Below are 18,045 nucleotides of genomic sequence, written 5' to 3'. Positions count from 1 at the left end.
TTAGGACGAAATAAAAATGTGAAAACAAAACACTATACCCTACTTGGTGTGTGTAACCTTGAACTATTCAGAACAATGAACCAGAAAAGTAAATTCCTGTAAAAATAATTAAATAAATACAAAAATAAATACAGTCCTTATTGTTCACTTACAAGGGCCAGTCTAAAGACTTACTGCCTATGTTGACGTCATTCAGCCACTGCTTGCACAAGCTTCGCTTCTTCCTACTCCTTTTCAGACATATTGTCTTTGTTGATTGATTGAAAATGTTATTAGTAGATTGCACAGTGAAGTACATATTCCGTACAATTGACCACTAAATGGTAACACCCGAATACGTTTTTCAACTTGTTCAAGTCGGGGTCCACTTAAATTGATTCATGATACAGATATATACTATCATATAATACAGTCATCACACAAGATAATCATCAGAGTATATACATTGAATTATTTACATTATTTACAATCTGGGGTGTGGGATATGGAGGGGGGGGGTTTAGGTTTGGTTGGTATCAACACTTCAGTCATCAACAATTGCATCGTCAGAGAAATGGACATTGGAACAGTGTAGGTCTGACTTGGTAGGATATGTACAGCAAGTAGTGGACATAGAAAGAGAGAGATCAGAAAGTATAAGAAAAAGTATCTACATTTGATTATTTACATTTGATTATTTACAATCCGAAGAGGTATGATGTGGAAGGGAGGGTGTTAGTTTAGGGTTGAAGTTCCCTGGAGGTGTTCTTTTAGTGTGGTTTTGAAGGAGGATAGAGATGCCCTTTCTTTTACACCTGTTGGGAGTGCATTCCACATTGATGTGGCATAGAAAGAGAATGAGTTAAGACCTTTTGTTAGATCGGAATCTGGGTTTAACGTGGTTAGTGGAGCTCCCTCTGGTGTTGTGGTTATGGCGGTCATTTACGTTAAGGAAGTAGTTTGACATGTACTTCGGTATCAGGGAGGTGTAGCGGATTTTATAGACTAGTTGTTTTACTCCAAATCTGATGTTCCTTCATGTAACTTTGTGAAGCATGCTGGAAATAAACCATGACCATTATAACCTCACTCGGCCATGAAATGTCAGCAAAGTTTTCCTGTGGAGGCGTCTCTGTCAAAGTGATAATGTCACAACTAGTTCACTGACCTCATGGACTAACAAGCTGTCCTTAAACAGTGCAGTGTGCAGTACTCACCACAGGATGGCAGTAGCGTTAGCATGTGATCCTGTGCAAACAAAGAAACAGGAAGTTGCAGTAGAAGGGGGAAGGTAGAATTCCTAGTTGAGTCGTTCAGTTGATGAAACGACACAGGTTACTTTAAAAAAATAAATAAAAATTCACATAAACCTTTGTGTCATTTCAAAGATTCAAATGACTTTAATGTCACACCAGCACACACAGACTAGTATGTCCTTATTAGGAAACAGGAAGTGTATGTAAAGGGGGGAATGACTGCCCAGTTGAGCTGAGTCGTATAGAGAAAGCCCCATTGCATGATGGGAACAAATAGTTGTGTTCAAGTGTAATATAAATAGTGATAATATTGTAATGATCAAACAATGTTGTGTAGTAGACTCTTGTACATGTGCAGGCTTGTTGAGTGTGTGTGTTTGCTTGTGTGCACGCGGTGAGCCCATCACTTAACATGGTGTGTGTGTGAATGACTTGTGTGTGTGAGCCACGTACAACTCATACTTACCTGAGAGGATGGTTCACCTAGGGTGAGGCGCAGCCATTGCACTCCGGCTGTGCTGACCCTTACGAAGTCCCCAAATGTGGGAATCTCGACTGCATAATTTGTGGTAGTGGGGGACTGCGTTCGTGCTCTCCCCTGATTACCTGTTTAACAACAATGACATGTGTAGTGGATTGTCTGAAGCTTAAACAGGCAACAAGAGTAGTTTAGTACAACAAATTTATTTATCCATTACCAGAAGTGCAGACAGACCACATGTTACTCCGGAGTAAACAAGACACACATAAGCCAAAATCACTGTCGAGTTCCGGTCTTCTGCCATTTTTTATATGTCTCTTGTGCGTCATTGTTTCTTATCGAGTGCGTCAATGTCTTTTATCTAGTGCGTCAATGTCTTTGTTTTCCCTATCTGTTCCATAACAACTCGAATCCTTTAGATAGTCAACACATTCTGTAGACAGGTTGGCACGACTTAATATTCACTTTTGTCCCACTGGCACAGAATAGAAGAGAAATTAAATGAGCGTACATTCTTATTAGACATGCAATATAGGTCAAAGGTCAGAAATTCTACTACATACCCGCCTTCCAGGGTCTTAAGACCCTTGACCAAAACAATTTCTGATGTAGACCACTAATCTCTACCACAGATAGAGGCAAAAACCTCAATGTTTTTATACGAGGCAAAAATTCCGTCTATGACCCTCCTTCAGAGCGATCGCTGTTACCAGCCTGCAGTAAAACCATCTCACAGAACACAATTAGTGGCCTACCCTTTGATTTAGTAAAGGAATAACAAATACTTTGATCATGAACATCATTGAACATAAATAGATGAATGTATATAGACTTATGACTGTAAGACATTTGCAAAAATATTTTTCCCGGCATTTGCAATGGATGTAGTTACCAATATTGTTAATTACCAATTAATTTTGAACACACAACTGAATTTCGTATGAGTCCATGTTCGATTAGTGCTCGTATAGATGGCTCGGTGGTGCCTCAGGCTGGTGGCCTGCCGACACCTCGTTGGGCTTTTGGCTGCCTTGGTGAAGAAAGAGATCCAGTCAAACAGTCTGTCTCTGTCTCTTCTTGGGGTGTGGTTCAGTCCATTGGGCAGACTGTTCAGTGGCCGGTGCGTGCTGGCCGAAATTGGGGAAAACTCAGGTAGAGTTGGAGCTGTGGGGGCTTTGGGGAAGGCTGGGGCAGAGTATGGGGCGTGGGGCTTTGGTCCAGGCCCTCGGCTTGCTTCAGGCCTCCTCGCTGCTTCGGCACTCCCGACACTTCTTTCCACAGCTGCTGGAGTCCTGGTGGACACATTGGCTGGCAACCTTAGTTGTTCTCGTCATCGCTAGCAAGGTGTTGTCTCTCCTCTCGGTTCCTTCCAGTCAGGTATCGGGTGTTGGTCCTGGATTGGCTTTGACCGTGCCCCTCTTAGCGAGTGCAAGGGAATCTGGAGTGGCTGCTTTCATCCTCAAATCTGCACAGAGGAACTGGCACACAAATTCTACATTTTGCAAACTTACCATTTTGGTCTCATGGTCTTTCCACCTTCCTAGGAAGCTGCTGGTCCTGAGAAGTGCTGATCTTGTGACTGAAGAAGATTAACCTGTTTTCTTAAAATAGGTGCCGTTGTTTGACCTAATCTTTTTGGGGAAACCATGTCGGGATATTAGATCATTCACAAAACATTTAATTACTGAATTGGCACCCTCCTTTGAGGTTGGGGTTGCTTTCGCCAACCACTGCAATTGTCAATCTAAATCATTATGTTCCTTTATCCTTGTACCGGATTGATCATATTGATTAAATAAAACCTCAAAACGCTCAAACTTGACCCAATCCAAACTCACCTCCCCCCTCTGTCCCTCTTACAGGGACAGTGTTAGTCGTAGTAATAGTAATAGTAGTAGTGGTAGTGGTAGTAGTAGTAGTTTCAGAAACATCCAAGAAAAAGAAAAGGCAGCTGATAGTCAAGTGCAGCAAGAACAGAGGCGGAGGACAGGTCATGTTTGAGGTCACTGTTCGCTTTTGCAATAGTACTTTGATATTTTACAACACCTAGTGAATTATTGTGGCCTCAATAATTCACTAAATAGTTGTATTTAATTTAGTCTATCTATGATGGGACTATGCACAATTAAGTTCAGAAACAGATGTGTTCTGTACCAGATTATATCTAAATAGTTACTTTCCATCTGTAGTCCCTGGCTACCTAAATTAGGGGGATCCACAAATCAAGCAATAAAATTATGACACTAATTAATCATAATAAGTATATACATTCATAATAATCAATAATTAATCAAAAAATAATCATACTGTAGCATGTAATCAATTATAAGAAAAGTCACCAAATGCCCCTTCATGGACACATACTTAACATACAATACAACCACACCTTATTTACATCATCACACAAAGACAATACATGCTCTTGTTCACATCTGTCATCATTCATAACAACAACCAAGCTTTTAACAGCCATACCTCACAATTTACAACAAAAATGCTCTCTTAGATAAATATACTACACATTAAGTTGATGTGTCAACACAATGCCCCTCTTAGTGACCGTGTGAGCAGCCTTGATTGCTCCAAAGCCACTTTTTAATTTCAATTTTCTATTCCTTTTGTTATAACGTGGAGAAGGCTAATTGGTCTGTACATGTTCTGGTCTTCTTTATTTCCTGCTTTATGGATTTAATCATAGTAGCAGTTTCTCGACGTGGTAGGGAAAGTCTTTTCCGTTATTGATTTATTTATCAATTGTTGTTATACGAGCAATAATACAATCCTTATATGTTTTTAGGAAGATAGTGTCCAACCCATATATATATATCTCTAGATCATGAGTCTGATAATGCAGCGAAGATTTTGTTTAACTTTGTTTCATTTGTTAATTCTAAAATTAGTCCATATGAATAAATGACAATTATTTGCACTGATTTTGAGGGACTTTTTATTCAGGGTTTGTACAGACTGGATGAAATGTTCATTAAAATTATTACTTATGTCCAGACTGTCTGCGATAGTAGCGCCATTGATATTTAATGTTATAGTGTTGTTTCTTGTTTGCTCTCTTTCCGTAAGTTTTTTTCTGGTTTTCCATAACTCTCTAATGTTCCCTTTTGCAGCTTTGATTAATTCTAAGTGAAGGTCAGCCTTAGACTTCCGCATAAACATTGTAAATTTGTTCCTCAAAACTTTTAAAATCATACGATCTGTATTTAGACCTGTTATAATTGCTCTTATGAGAGCTGAGTCTTCATGTCTTTATTAGAATCCAAATTGTTTTATTAATCCAATGGTATTTTTATTTTAGCACTCTTCTTTCTGGTTTTGTATTTGTGTATTTACAGATGTTCTCTTTGATTTGTGTCATCCAATTGTAATTCTAGTAGGGCTGCTTATCCTTTGTATCATGTAGAAGCCGTTTATAATATCCTTAAGTTTCTTTCTACGTGTTTTATTTAACCAGTCCAGATTAACGTCCCCCATGACGTTACTTCTTTCATACTATGCTGTTTGAGGATGTCTGAAAATGAATCAAGAAAAATGTCTTTAGCTGTGGTCGGTCGGTATACTACAATTACCTTGAAATACATTTCTGAGGAAAATGTGATTTTAATTTCAACATACTCAAATTGATCTACTTTTAATGTTTTCCCTTTAATAAATCATAATTCCTCCCCCCTTTGTCACTCGATCTGTCTTTTCTGTAATCTTGTACCCCGGGACATTAATTTGAACGAAAGGTGTTGTGGGTTTTAACCATGTCTCTGATAGACAAGGTAATCCGGATTAGAGTCTGACAGTAACTGCTGTATTTGTTCAGTATATTTCCTGTGGTATAAAGTTTAATAATGCGAACACGTTTGTTACTGAATACTTTCTACAGACTTCTGTCTCTCTGCGACTTTGTGTATGTAATAAGCAACTACAATTATTTGATATGCTTAAATTTTGTTTTAGCTCAGCTGTTGTGTAGCTGCTAGCTCTTTGTAGCCTACAGCAGGAATGTCCAAATTGCAACCAATAGCTATGTTTTTAACAGACAACCGAATTAATTGAAAATGTGGTATTTGCGTATCGGTTCGATCAGCGGCAGCTACTCCCTGTTTTATCATTTGAACTAAATTTTTGGTTTCGTAGGCAGGACAGAGGGAACAATGTGGGTCATTAGTTGTCCATCTTACACCATTCTAATTGTTGTAAGGATAGTTCACATGAGCGGCCATACCTTGAGTCCCACCATATATAAGAGTCAAAAGGCTCCTATTATGAGTCGTCTAATTGGTGATCATACACTTTGGCGGTTTGGGTGGCAGGACACACGGACGCACCTCAGTCAGCCAGTGCTAGGACAGTTGGAGCAGTCCCCGTCTTCCACTCGTTCCTGGGAGGCGTCCCCAGTAGTTGTCAGCTGATGTCGTGCTGTCAGGCAACATCAGGAAGTTCCTTCTGTGCGGTATTGAATTGTCAGGGCACAGTTCGTAAGCAGGTCATTACAAGGTGTGTGCAGGTTGACCACAAAGGAATGCTTCAAAGATTGTGTTGAACATTGTCCGTTGACACTTATGTCCAGCAGGGGTCTGTTTGTATCCTGCTGTTCGTCCTGCTGTCACACCTGTATTTTTTGTGAGCATGTTCTGGCTACAACTTTGGAGCTTGTCTTGTTCAGAGAAGTTGGCAGTCCCCCTGCTGCATATCCTTTCCACCCTCGCTTGACCTAGCACAACCGTGGCTACCACCCAAGTCCGTCTGTATGGTTTTACGTTTTGTTGAGGTTTTTTCCTCCAGAATTTGGAACTCAAAACATGTACACCCATCGTTTTCATATCCTCTCGGTTAGTTCAATTTTGCATATCACGTTTTAAAATTACAGTCTTAACTATCCCATTAATTGCTAATCAATAACCTTAATTCAAAGATTATACGTACTACTTCATGTGTATTTAAGTACCCTTTTAATTCACTTAAAGATTATCTATAAGTTAATTTAAACTATCATTTGTCTATCAGTAGGCGCGAGCAAGCTGTCATGCTTGCACTCTGACCTCCTGCTGTACGTGATATTCTCCAAAACAAAATAATTTATTTATTCACGTTTCTCCTTATCTTTCAGCTAAATCTTTTAATATTTTAATTTTTAACGTCCACACTGTTTTTATTTTTATTGTCTGCATTTTAATTTTGCTTTTATTTTCTTTCATTTCACTTTGTTGTCTGTGAAGCACTTTGAGTCTTGCCCTTTCCTGGAAAAACGCCACACAAACAAAGCTGCCCCGCCTTGCCTTGCCTGTCTCAGACTGGTTATCCAACCTAGTCACAACAAACACACAAGGCCATGCTCTAGGCGGCAGCCCTAATCACACTTCTCCTCTTTTTAACACCCTACATATCGGCTCTTATTCTAATTATTAATGTAGGCTGTTATTTGTAATTATTATTCAACACTATTCACACCAACCAGTTGTAAAGTTATAGTTATTCGCATTATACTCTCAAAATCTATAGCTAACTTGACAGCTGTTGAGATTTGGTTTGCCTCCTTCATCTCAGTGGCCTAGTGGTTAGAGTGTCCGCCCTGAAATCGGCAGGTCGCAAGTTCAAAACCCCGGTCGAGTCATACCAAAGACTATAAAAAATTTGGGAGCCAAATCACCAAAATTGATTCCCGGGCGCGGAACAGCTGCTGCCCACTGCTCCCCCCACCTCCCAGGGGCGATCACGGTGATGGGCCAAATGCAGAGGACAAATTCCACCACACCCAGTGTGTGTGTGACAATCACTGGCACCCCAACTTTAACTCTAACTTTATTCTGTCATGCCATTATCCTCTTCTAGCTCAACATCCAGAAGTATGGTGTACTGCAATGTCTAAATAAAAATATAAATTACTCCAAACTAAAATGTCAGACTGCACTTTAAAGTTACCTGACTTAAACTTACTTTTATTAAATTGATTTCCAAACTAACCACCACCACAGCAGACATCTTCCTCAATCCTATCCCAATACTCCCATAAATTAGAAAGGTGTTTCACAACAGTGGTTGAGTAGTTATTTTAAGTAATAGATCTCAATATGTAGAAATTAATAAGACTAAATTTGCCCTAGTGTGTGAATGTTGTCTGTCTATCTATCTGTGTTGGCCCTGTGATGAGGTGGCGACCTGTCCAGGGTGCAAAGTCAAATTGTGAAACAAAAATTAAAGTTGAATCAAGTGGAAATTGACAGAGTATATAAACTACATTCTTGAGAATAGTAATTGATCATTAATATGTTGGAAGCCGCATATTGAACATATTAAAGAAAAATATCCAAATCCATTGCTATTCGGTATAAAGTAAAACACATGCTGAATAAGAAATGTCTGCCCATGTTATATTATTCATTTATTTTTCCATATGTAATATTGTTTTGAAGTTTGGGGAAATGTTTATAGAAGAAATATAGACCCAATACTCAAACTTAAAAGGCTCATTTCAATATTACACAAAGCATTATTATTTATGATCATACCAATCCATTTTTATAAGTCATAATGTGTTAAATGTTCAGATAATTTAATTTTAAAACAATGGCAATTATGTTTCCGAGTAAAGAACAACAGCCTTCCAGTTTGTATTCTTAGCTTATTTACATTATGAAGAGAAAACTATCATTTACGGGGGATATTGATTTTTGAAATAGGTCAAGTAAAATAAAATAAAAACACAAATGTATTTCAGTTTTAGGAGTTAAATGATGTACCATCCTCAGTGATGAGCTGTACACATGTAGTTTTTTGTTATGGTTTTGGAGACCCTTGAAAAGTAAAGGTTTTTTTTTAACATTATAAAATATAGTAACAATTACTTTCATCTTTTAACGTTGATGTTCCAGGTAATTTAATGTTCAGTAAATGTATATCATAGGCCAATATAAGCTTTGGCTTCCGCCTATTCTTTTTTTTTTCGGTCATTCTTTTTTCTTTTCTTTTCTGTGTGTAAATGTGTATGATTGTTAATATGTCTAATTTACTGTTAAACTGCTCACACAAATTGGTTGATGGTTGATTATATGACCAAAATAAACCTATTTCATTTATTCATTCATTATCTATCGCACTCATAGTTTTATTCCATTTTGCATGTAATTATTCCTATTGATTTCTTCCCATTTCACTCAAACAACTAAACAAACAAACAACTAAACAAACAAACAAATAAACAAACTTGCAGCTAACCACAATCAACAGCATACCATTTACGAATACCTTCATTTGTCACTTTCTCATCTTTTCTTCACTTTCGTTTTCCTTTACAAACAACATCCTGTATACATCTCTTCCTTACACTTCACACAATGTTTCTATTTTCTGTTCTCCTAGAAACCATTCACATAACGTAAGGTTATAAACATCCTTTTCCCATATTTTCTCAAACCATCCTCTTCACCCTCCTTCTGTTTTTTCACCTGCTCGCTCTTCCTCTCTCTCACACTTTCTCTCCTTCTCTCACAATACAAACACAATAATCCAAAATAATCAGTCTTATAAAATAATTTTAGCTTTAGATATGATTTAGGGCAGTGGTTTTCAACCTTTTTTCCCAGTAAAATAAAAAAATAAATTACAGCATAATGTCATCATTTTCTGATTTATTAAATTGTATAACAGTGCACCATATTGCTCATTTGTTGTGGTCTTAATTGACTTATTTGGACAAAAAAATATAAGAATAACTAAAACGTTTTAAAAATTAAACAAGTGATTAAATTATAATAAAGATTTCTATACATATAATCAATCATCAACCTTCTTTGGATATTGCAATAGAGATCCATCTGGGCTCGTGAACTTAATTCTAAATATTTATTTTGTTGAAGAATTATTCATCTATAATTGTATTTATAAAGGATTTTGAATTGTCGCTATTTTAAAATATTTAAAATCTCAGGTACCCTTTGGCATACCTTCAAGTACCCCCCCCTTTTTTGTCCGGGCGGAAACACCATACCCTCCTTTGAGAACTACTGGTTTAGCCTATAAAAAATCCTTTGTCTCATACATCATTACACTGTACAACTCCTCTTTGGGGGGGCTAGGATGACAGGGAATGCAAAACAATAACAGTGCAATACTTTTTTATATCATGGTCGTTAATGCCTAGTTTCTCTTATTTTACTGTTCTATTTTTATTCTCCTTGTAATATTTTTCTATTTTGTTTCCATTTATACCCTTATTAGTTACTGTTTACTTTTTACTTCTTCTTCCTGAGGGAACTCTCCTGAAGGAATCAATAACGTTTTATCTGTCTATCTATCTATCTATTACTAACCCGAGCACAATTCATGACGTCATGCTCATCTTGCAGACAGTTGTTTCCATTTTGTTTTATTCTCTACATGTAATTCTACATGCACCAATGTCACATAGAAATTTGCTTTCTTTGTTATTTATTTACATTATTATTTCTGGTTTACTTGCTGTCTGTTTACTTAAGTTCTCATATTTTGGTCTGTCTTCCTTCTGATTAGAATTTGTTTAACGCTTCTCTACGTTTTGTTTTGACAATGGCGCTGAGTGTTAGCGACGCTTATCTGTACTTCTTCAGACTCTATGTTTCACAGTTTGCACAGATGCCCTTAGATGTATTAGAATATAAATTTAACTTTTATTTTATTGTGTGTTTATTCCTAAAAAAATTAAAATGTCAATGTATAATCAATTTATCTGTATCAAATTTAAATTAAATATTATTAATTTATTTGTTGTATAACTATTAATTCAAAGTTACAATGTGTCCTAATCTGTGTTTGTCTCAACTTCCACACAGGAACTGGATGGATCAGATAAGCAACAAGGCTGTTCAATACAATATATTACACACATAATTAATGACTAATGAATTTAACAATGCTTCAATGTCCCAGTCCAAATGCATGTATTGATATTTAAATGTTTATTTATTCATATACAGTATATTTTATTTTTCCTATTATCAAAACCAACCTGTCAGCCTTCTCTTCAGATTTAAGTACAGCTGTCCACTATATATATTTATATATATTTTTTTATTTATTTATTTTTGTATTCTTTAAACCTAGCTCAATGCTAAACTAATCCAATGCTATGCTAACTCAATGCTAACCTAGCTTAATGCTAACCTAGCTCAATGCTATCCTAGCTCAATGCTAACCTAGCTCAATGCTAAACTAGCTCAATGCTATGCTAACAGTGTCACACCTCTTTGGCCCAATGCCTTGTACAGCTGACACTCACACAGCCTCGCCACTTCTGACACACTCTTATCTCAAAATGTCTCCCAGCTGAGACTCCTTTTTTTTTTTCTTTATATGCGTCACACAGTCACTCACACAGAGAATTTACCAGCGAGCAAGAGCCTTTTTTTCCGTACTCAAAATCTCAGTGTGTAAAACAACTGTAATATCGCACAGTCACAATCACCAGTATAGTTTAAAACAAATTCAAATGACTGGAATTCGCTCGCAGCGCCAAAGAGGGGGAGCTTCCCTGCTTAGGCTGCTGCCCCCGCGATCCAACCTCCGAGAGCGGAATAAGATAATTAAATGGATAGATCATTCACTCATATGTTTTCTGTACATAAACTTTGTCTACTTTCTCACACGCACACACATTTTGGACAATTTCCCAACTTTTACAGATAGCGGGGCTGTGAGAAAAGCGTGAGGGGAGAGGTTGATTTTTTCAGAGGGGAATTAAAACAGATAAGAAACCAGGTGCTACACAAATGTTATTACAATACGCAGATATATATATATAAATTTAAAAAACATACATTTTTATCCCACAAACCACGCCCCCCTGGTCCGGACCAATATAAACAACTAATGCACGCGTGCTTTTGTGGAATCGGCCGTCTCATATCACAAAAACCAGGTTCCATCATTGCTCATAAAACGGCGATTAACCTGTTTCATTGGAGCAACACCTGCGTTATCCCTGACCAACACGGAAAAACCTGGCCTATCGCCCAGTAGGACCACTGGAAATCACCCAGCAATCCTACAGACTTGTGTCTGGTCAGTCCATACAGTTTAACCAAGTTTCACCAAAGCTCTACCATATGCAGCCCGATCAATACCCGTCTATTTGCAGCAAATTTCCAAATTCGTCGTGACAGCTATACGCTCAGTTGATCTCCTTTACCGGAGTCAATGAGCGGTCACCTATAAGAGGCTTTTCCCACCGCTGCAGTTTCCACATAAACAGATATGTCGCACCTTCATAGACGTCATCAATTTATATGGGCCAAATGTCACACCAGTTAGCAAATCTTGCCTATAATTTAGCTGTATCCAACTCTGACTAATCTGATGCACTTGCAGCAAGAAGCATCCTCTGCCAGCAACGACAGAGGATGAAGAGGTTAAAAGAAATGTTTCGTCTCACATAGTCTACGCTTCAAAAACACTCCAAACCACCAAAATTCTATCAACAATCCCCTTATGTTAAAAACAAGAAATCACAAGTTTTCAACAAACACACAGACAAATGATCACATATAAAACAACTCAATCCAACCATAATTTACCCCATTCCAGGTTGTTTTTGGAGAACCTGACTAAACCTATATTTTATCAAAAATAGATTCAGCAATTAGTCTTATCGATCCGGCTCTCTCCAGGCAGAAAATGTTTACACTTTAAGCAAAACGCTTACCTTGTTATGCGCGCGTGCAGCACACTGTCTGCCTGACTGAGAGAGCGGGAGCGGCTGTCGACCTGTAGCTTCTAAACCATCCTGTTTGTGACGCCAATTTGTGTAGTGGATTGTCCGAAGCTTAAACAGGCAACAAAAGTAGTTTAGTACAACAAATTTATTTACCCATTATCAGAAGTGCAGGTTGAATTAAGTTGGCCGTGCAGACAGACCACATGTTACTCCGGAGTAAACAAGACACACACAAGCCAAAATCACTGTCGAGTTCCGGTCTTCTGCCATTTTTTATATGTCTCTTGTGCGTCATTGTTTCTTATCGAGTGCGTCAATGTCTTTTATCTAGTGCGTCAATGTCTTTGTTTTCCCTATCTGTTCCATAACAACTCGAATCCTTTAGACAGTCAACACATTCTGTAGACAGGTTGGCACGACTTAATATTCACTTTTGTCCCACTGGTACAGAATAGAAGAGAAATTAAATGGGCGTACATTCTTATTAGACATGCAATATAGGTCAAAGGTCAGAAATTCTACTACACGTGTCTGGAAGATATGGGTCAAGAATCACAGCACATGTCCTGGACACCTGATTATTAGCACATACTACAATAGTTAAGGTTTTTCTTTAATATTATCAAATTGTGAATAAAGCAAACTCTTCAACATTGTAATTTAACATAAAGTTAAAGGTTAAACATGTGCAAAGCTGGTAGAGACACAACACAAAAGACTTTCAGACTTCCCTTTTTAGCTGTTTTTTCCTCACAAGGAAACAATCACTAGTATCAGTTATAAGATATGGATCACAATAATTCAGATTTACACAAATATTATTCTATTGGTGGGAATTATATTGAAATATTGGTTATGCTTTTATTTGTGTTGTTTTCACTGTAAACATCCTAATGTGGTGTCATATTTCCATGCTTTGAAAGTGACATCTAGAGCTGGGCGATATATTGAATATACTCGTGGGTGTGTCTCTGTGCGATGTAGAAAATTACTATTTTGTGAGTATTCGAGTATACGTTCTCACGCAGTTGCTTTTAGCTGCGGGCATTACACTACAGGCTCTTCTCACTTTTTTGTTATGGTTTACAGAGGGGAGATGACGGCAAAGACACCAGGGGCAGTCTAGCTCTATGTATTTTATTATATATACACTACCGTTCAAAAGTTTGGGGTCCCCCAAACAATTTTGTGGAATAGCCTTCATTTCTAAGAACAAGAATAGACTGTCGAGTTTCAGATGAAAGTTCTCTTTTCTGGCCATTTTGAGCGTTTAATTGACCCCACAAATGTGATGCTCCAGAAACTCAATCTGCTCAAATGAAGGTCAGTTTTGTAGCTTCTGTAACGAGCTAAACTGTTTTCAGATGTGTGAACATGATTGCACAAGGGTTTTCTAATCATCAATTAGCCTTCTGAGCCAATGAGCAAACACATTGTACCATTAGAACACTGGAGTGATAGTTGCTGGAAATGGGCCTCTATACACCTATGTAGATATAGCACCAAAAAACAGACATTTGCAGCTAGAATAGTCATTTACCACATTAGCAATGTATAGAGTGTATTTCTTTAAAGTTAAGACTAGTTTAAAGTTATCTTCATTGAAAAGTACAGTGCTTTTCCTTCAAAAATAAGGACATTTCAATGTGACCCCAAACTTTTGAACGGTAGTGTATATTACAATATATATAATAATCAAACAATAATAATTTAGATGTCCGATAATATCGCTTTAAAATGTAATATCGGAAATTATCGGTATCGTTTTTTTTATTATCCGTATCGTTTATTTATTTATTTATTTTTATTAAAATGTATTAAATTATTATCGGCCGATAAATGCTTTAAAATATAATATCGGAAATTATCGGTATCGTTTTTTTTTTTTAACGGTATCGTTTTTTTGGTTTTTTTTTTTTTTATTAAATCAACATAAAAAACACAAGATACACTTACAATTAGTGCACCAACCCAAAAAACCTCCCTCCCCCATTTACACTCATTCACACAAAAGGGTTGTTACTTTCTGTTATTAATATATTGGTTCCTACATTATATATCAATATAGATCAATACAGTCTGCAAGGGATATAGTCTGTAAGCACACATGATTGTGCGTGCTGCTGCTCCACTAATAGTACTAACCTTTAACAGTTAATTTTGCTAATTTTCATTAATTACTAGTTTCTATTTAACTGTTTTTATATTGTTTTACTTTCTTTTTTATTCAAGAAAATGTTTTTAATTTATTTATCTTATTTGATTAATTTTTTTTAAAAAGGACCTTATCTTCACCATACCTGGTTGTCCAAATTAGGCATAATAATGTGTTAATTCCACGACTGTATATATCGGTATCGGTTGATATCGGTATCGGTAATTAAGAGTTGGACAATACCGGAATATCGGATATCGGCAAAAAGCCATTATCAGACATCCCTAAATAATAATAATAATAACTACGGAAATGGAGTGTGAACTAATATCCAGAAGGGGTGTGTGGTGGAAGACTATGTGTATGAATAATTAGCTGTTGAGTCTTACCAAATGTTGAAATGAGGAGAAAGAACAAGGCAGGAAAGGCAGTCCATGGGGCAGGCAGAATATCCAGGGCGAGAGAGAGGAGTCAAGAGTCCGTGTCCAGGCGAGGGTCGAGGATCGAGGAAGGCGGTCCAAAACCACGGGGGAAACAACGGGAGATAACAAAGGGGGAGACTCGGGAAGGCACTGCGGAAGAACAACAAGGACGTCAGAACACAGAGGGAAAAACGCAGAGAGAGAGAGCATAAGGCTTACGGTATACAAAGAGGTAAACTAAGTTCCCGCATGGGTCCTTGGATCCACTGGTCCTTTATCCAGCTCGCCCTCATCAGTCCCAGGTGTGCAGATTGCCGATTGTCTGCAGGCTTGTCGCTGCGTGGGCGTGCTGCGCTCAGCGTGAGCAGGGGCGTGTCCGGGCGAGCAGCCAGAGGAGGAACTGTGACACTCAGTTGCAGGAGGGAAGTGGTTTGAGTCCGCGCCGTGACATCTTTCTTGTCTCTCCTTCTCACAGAGACATAAAACAAGCGCACCTTCTTACATACGTCACATACTGTCGCGCGTGCAACGTCATACGCCCTCGCGGAGCAGAGAGGTAGCGGCATGGATAAAGTTAGCTGTGGCAGGTGGTGCAAGCGGAGTGGTGCGAGTGGTAATACGAGAGAGAGAAGGTGCGAATCTGGTTACAAATGGAGGAAGAACTAATTCCCCAAAAAGAGAGCATGGGGTCCATCGTCTGGCGGTGGTTTGGCTTCAAGCGGGAAGATGTTGAACAGACAACCGTAATATGTAAAGTATGCGGCAAAAGCGTTGCTACAAAAAGTAGCGGCACTACTAATTTGTAGCATAATTTGAAAAGTTCCCCGCTAGAGAATGAAGAGTGCTTGAAAGGCTGCATGTCAACATCTCGGCCAGTGCCACACCCACTAAATGCCGAAGCAACCAGCACTGACACAATTGAGCCTGGCGTCTTCCATTTCCAGATCAACAAAAAATAGTCAACAACAGAAGGAGATAACGTGTTTTAAAATATTGTAATGGCATTCTGTACAAAAAGTGCACTTTATTTGTTTTAAAATATTGTAATGGCATTCCGTACAAAAAGTGCACTTTAATTTAGTGTTGTTTTGATGTCATCTTAGTGACATCATGCACTAAAGTGCACTAATAGCTTCTTTTAAAATGTCTCTGACAATCTTGCACTTTCTGTTTTGAAATTACATGAATGTTTGTGCCACTGTTTAATAACTGTTTAATAAATACATCCATCCATCCATTTTCTACCGCTTGTCCCATTCGGGGTCGCGGGAGTTATAGTTTTGGTAAAGTGACTTAGTTGTGATTTCTCTCTCTGCATGAAAGTTTAAAAGTAGCATATATTAATGCAGTATGAACAAGAATGTTTTAATGTAGACACATAGAATCATCATACTGCTGTGATTATATGCATCAAGTGTTAATTCAAGGCTAAGGCAAAATATCGAGATATATATCGTGTATCGTGACATGGCCTAAAAATATTGAGATATTAATAAAAAGCCATATCGCCCAGCCCTAGTGACATCACTAGTGCATTTTCCCTCGTGTAAACAACTTTGTAGCACAAGAGCATTTTAACAATACAGAAAAAATAAACTAAAAAAGTAAGTAATTTTTTTTTCATTAATGGACAAGAAAATAATAAACAAAACTAGAATAAAAATGAGAACGTAATAAAAAATGTGAAAACAAAACACTACCCTACTTGGTGTGTGTAACCTTGAACTATTACATAAAATAAATACAATAAAAAAAATAATGTTGAAAAAAAAAAAATAATTATATATATATATATATATATATATATATATATATATATATATATATATATATATATATATATATATATATATATATATATATATATATATATATATAATTGGGGAAAAAGTTAAATTAATTGCTGCGAGGTTTCCTTTCAGTATGACTCATTTTTTTTAGTTTTCGGTCCTTATTGTTCACTTAAAAGAGCCAGTCAAAAGACTTGATTTTTTTCCCGCAAACATCACATGTCTATTAAAGACGTTAAACCCGTTTTTTTGCAGTACCCTTATGAGGTACATAAGGGTAACCTCACCCATCAAAGGCTTTTTCAAATTCTAAAGGTAGTACTACTAACCGAACATTTCTGTCTCTCGCATAACAGACGGCCTCTCGGATCAGCATGAGGCTGTCTGTGGTCTTCCACCCTGGAATGGCACAGGTCACTTAATCTAAAAACAAGGACATCCGTGTGGGTAAAAGTTTACTAAAAAGTTTACGTCACAGTTTAAAAGGGTGATGGGTCACCAAATCTTTCAGTCGGTTTTGTCATTCTTCATGTTTAGGAGTGTCACTATCCCTATTCAAGATAGAAATTTTACTTTGCACTTTATTGATCTGATTGATTAGTATTACTATTTATTGATTATTGGTATCTATTGATTTATTGGAGTTTATTTATTTGCATTGGATTAATTTTTCAATCCACAGTAAAGCTGATGTTTTATATATTAGTTTTTATAGTTGAATTGTGTTGGCCCTGTGATGAGGTGGCGACTTGTCCAGGGTGTAGCCGCCTTCCGCCCGATTGCAGCTGAGTTAGGCTCCAGCACCCCCCGCGACCCCGAAAGGGATAAGCGGTAGAAAATAGATGGGGATGGATGTTTTATAAGTTCACGATTCGATAATGTCGGCGAAAATGTTAACAAGTGTAGAATGTGCTACTTACCACTAAATAGCGGCAGCTTTGGCATCATTTTGCAAGGACCTGCTCAAAGCTCTGATGTCATCCTGCAGGACATGCTTCCCTACACATTGACAATCAATCAATTATGTTTTACTTTAATTATTACTATTAACAAGTCAATAAAGTCAGAATGGGGTTTACAGAGAGTTGCTGTTCTCTGCAAACAGGAGACATTAATCATATCTCATGATTGTCCATTCATCATGTTCTGTGACTCCATTGCTGGAGTAACAGGTAAGGATGTACCTCACTGAAGATACCTGGCAACTGACAGAGCAATGTTTTTATATTCCAGGGCACAGCTAACAAAGTCGCGGTTTCATGTTACCGCGGC

General features: G+C 37.5%; 1 non-coding gene and 1 pseudogene across 1 annotated transcript; one reads left to right on the top strand and one right to left on the bottom strand.

Moving 5' to 3' along the window:
• The first annotated feature begins 1,693 nt into the window (after positions 1 to 1,693).
• Positions 1,694 to 1,836, top strand: LOC133645285 (U1 spliceosomal RNA; annotated as a pseudogene).
• Positions 1,837 to 17,835: 15,999 nt separating this feature from the next.
• LOC133645287 (U8 small nucleolar RNA) lies at positions 17,836 to 17,968 on the bottom strand. The gene has a single exon (XR_009824949.1). It is a non-coding gene; the product is annotated as a U8 small nucleolar RNA (small nucleolar RNA).
• Between the last annotated feature and the right edge of the window lie 77 nt (positions 17,969 to 18,045).

This window comes from Entelurus aequoreus, unplaced genomic scaffold, assembly GCF_033978785.1.
Source record: "Entelurus aequoreus isolate RoL-2023_Sb unplaced genomic scaffold, RoL_Eaeq_v1.1 HiC_scaffold_30, whole genome shotgun sequence".
Classification (NCBI taxonomy): Eukaryota; Metazoa; Chordata; class Actinopteri; order Syngnathiformes; family Syngnathidae; genus Entelurus; species Entelurus aequoreus.
Note: the sequence above shows the minus strand (reverse complement) of the source record. Positions and strands in the feature narration are given on the sequence as shown.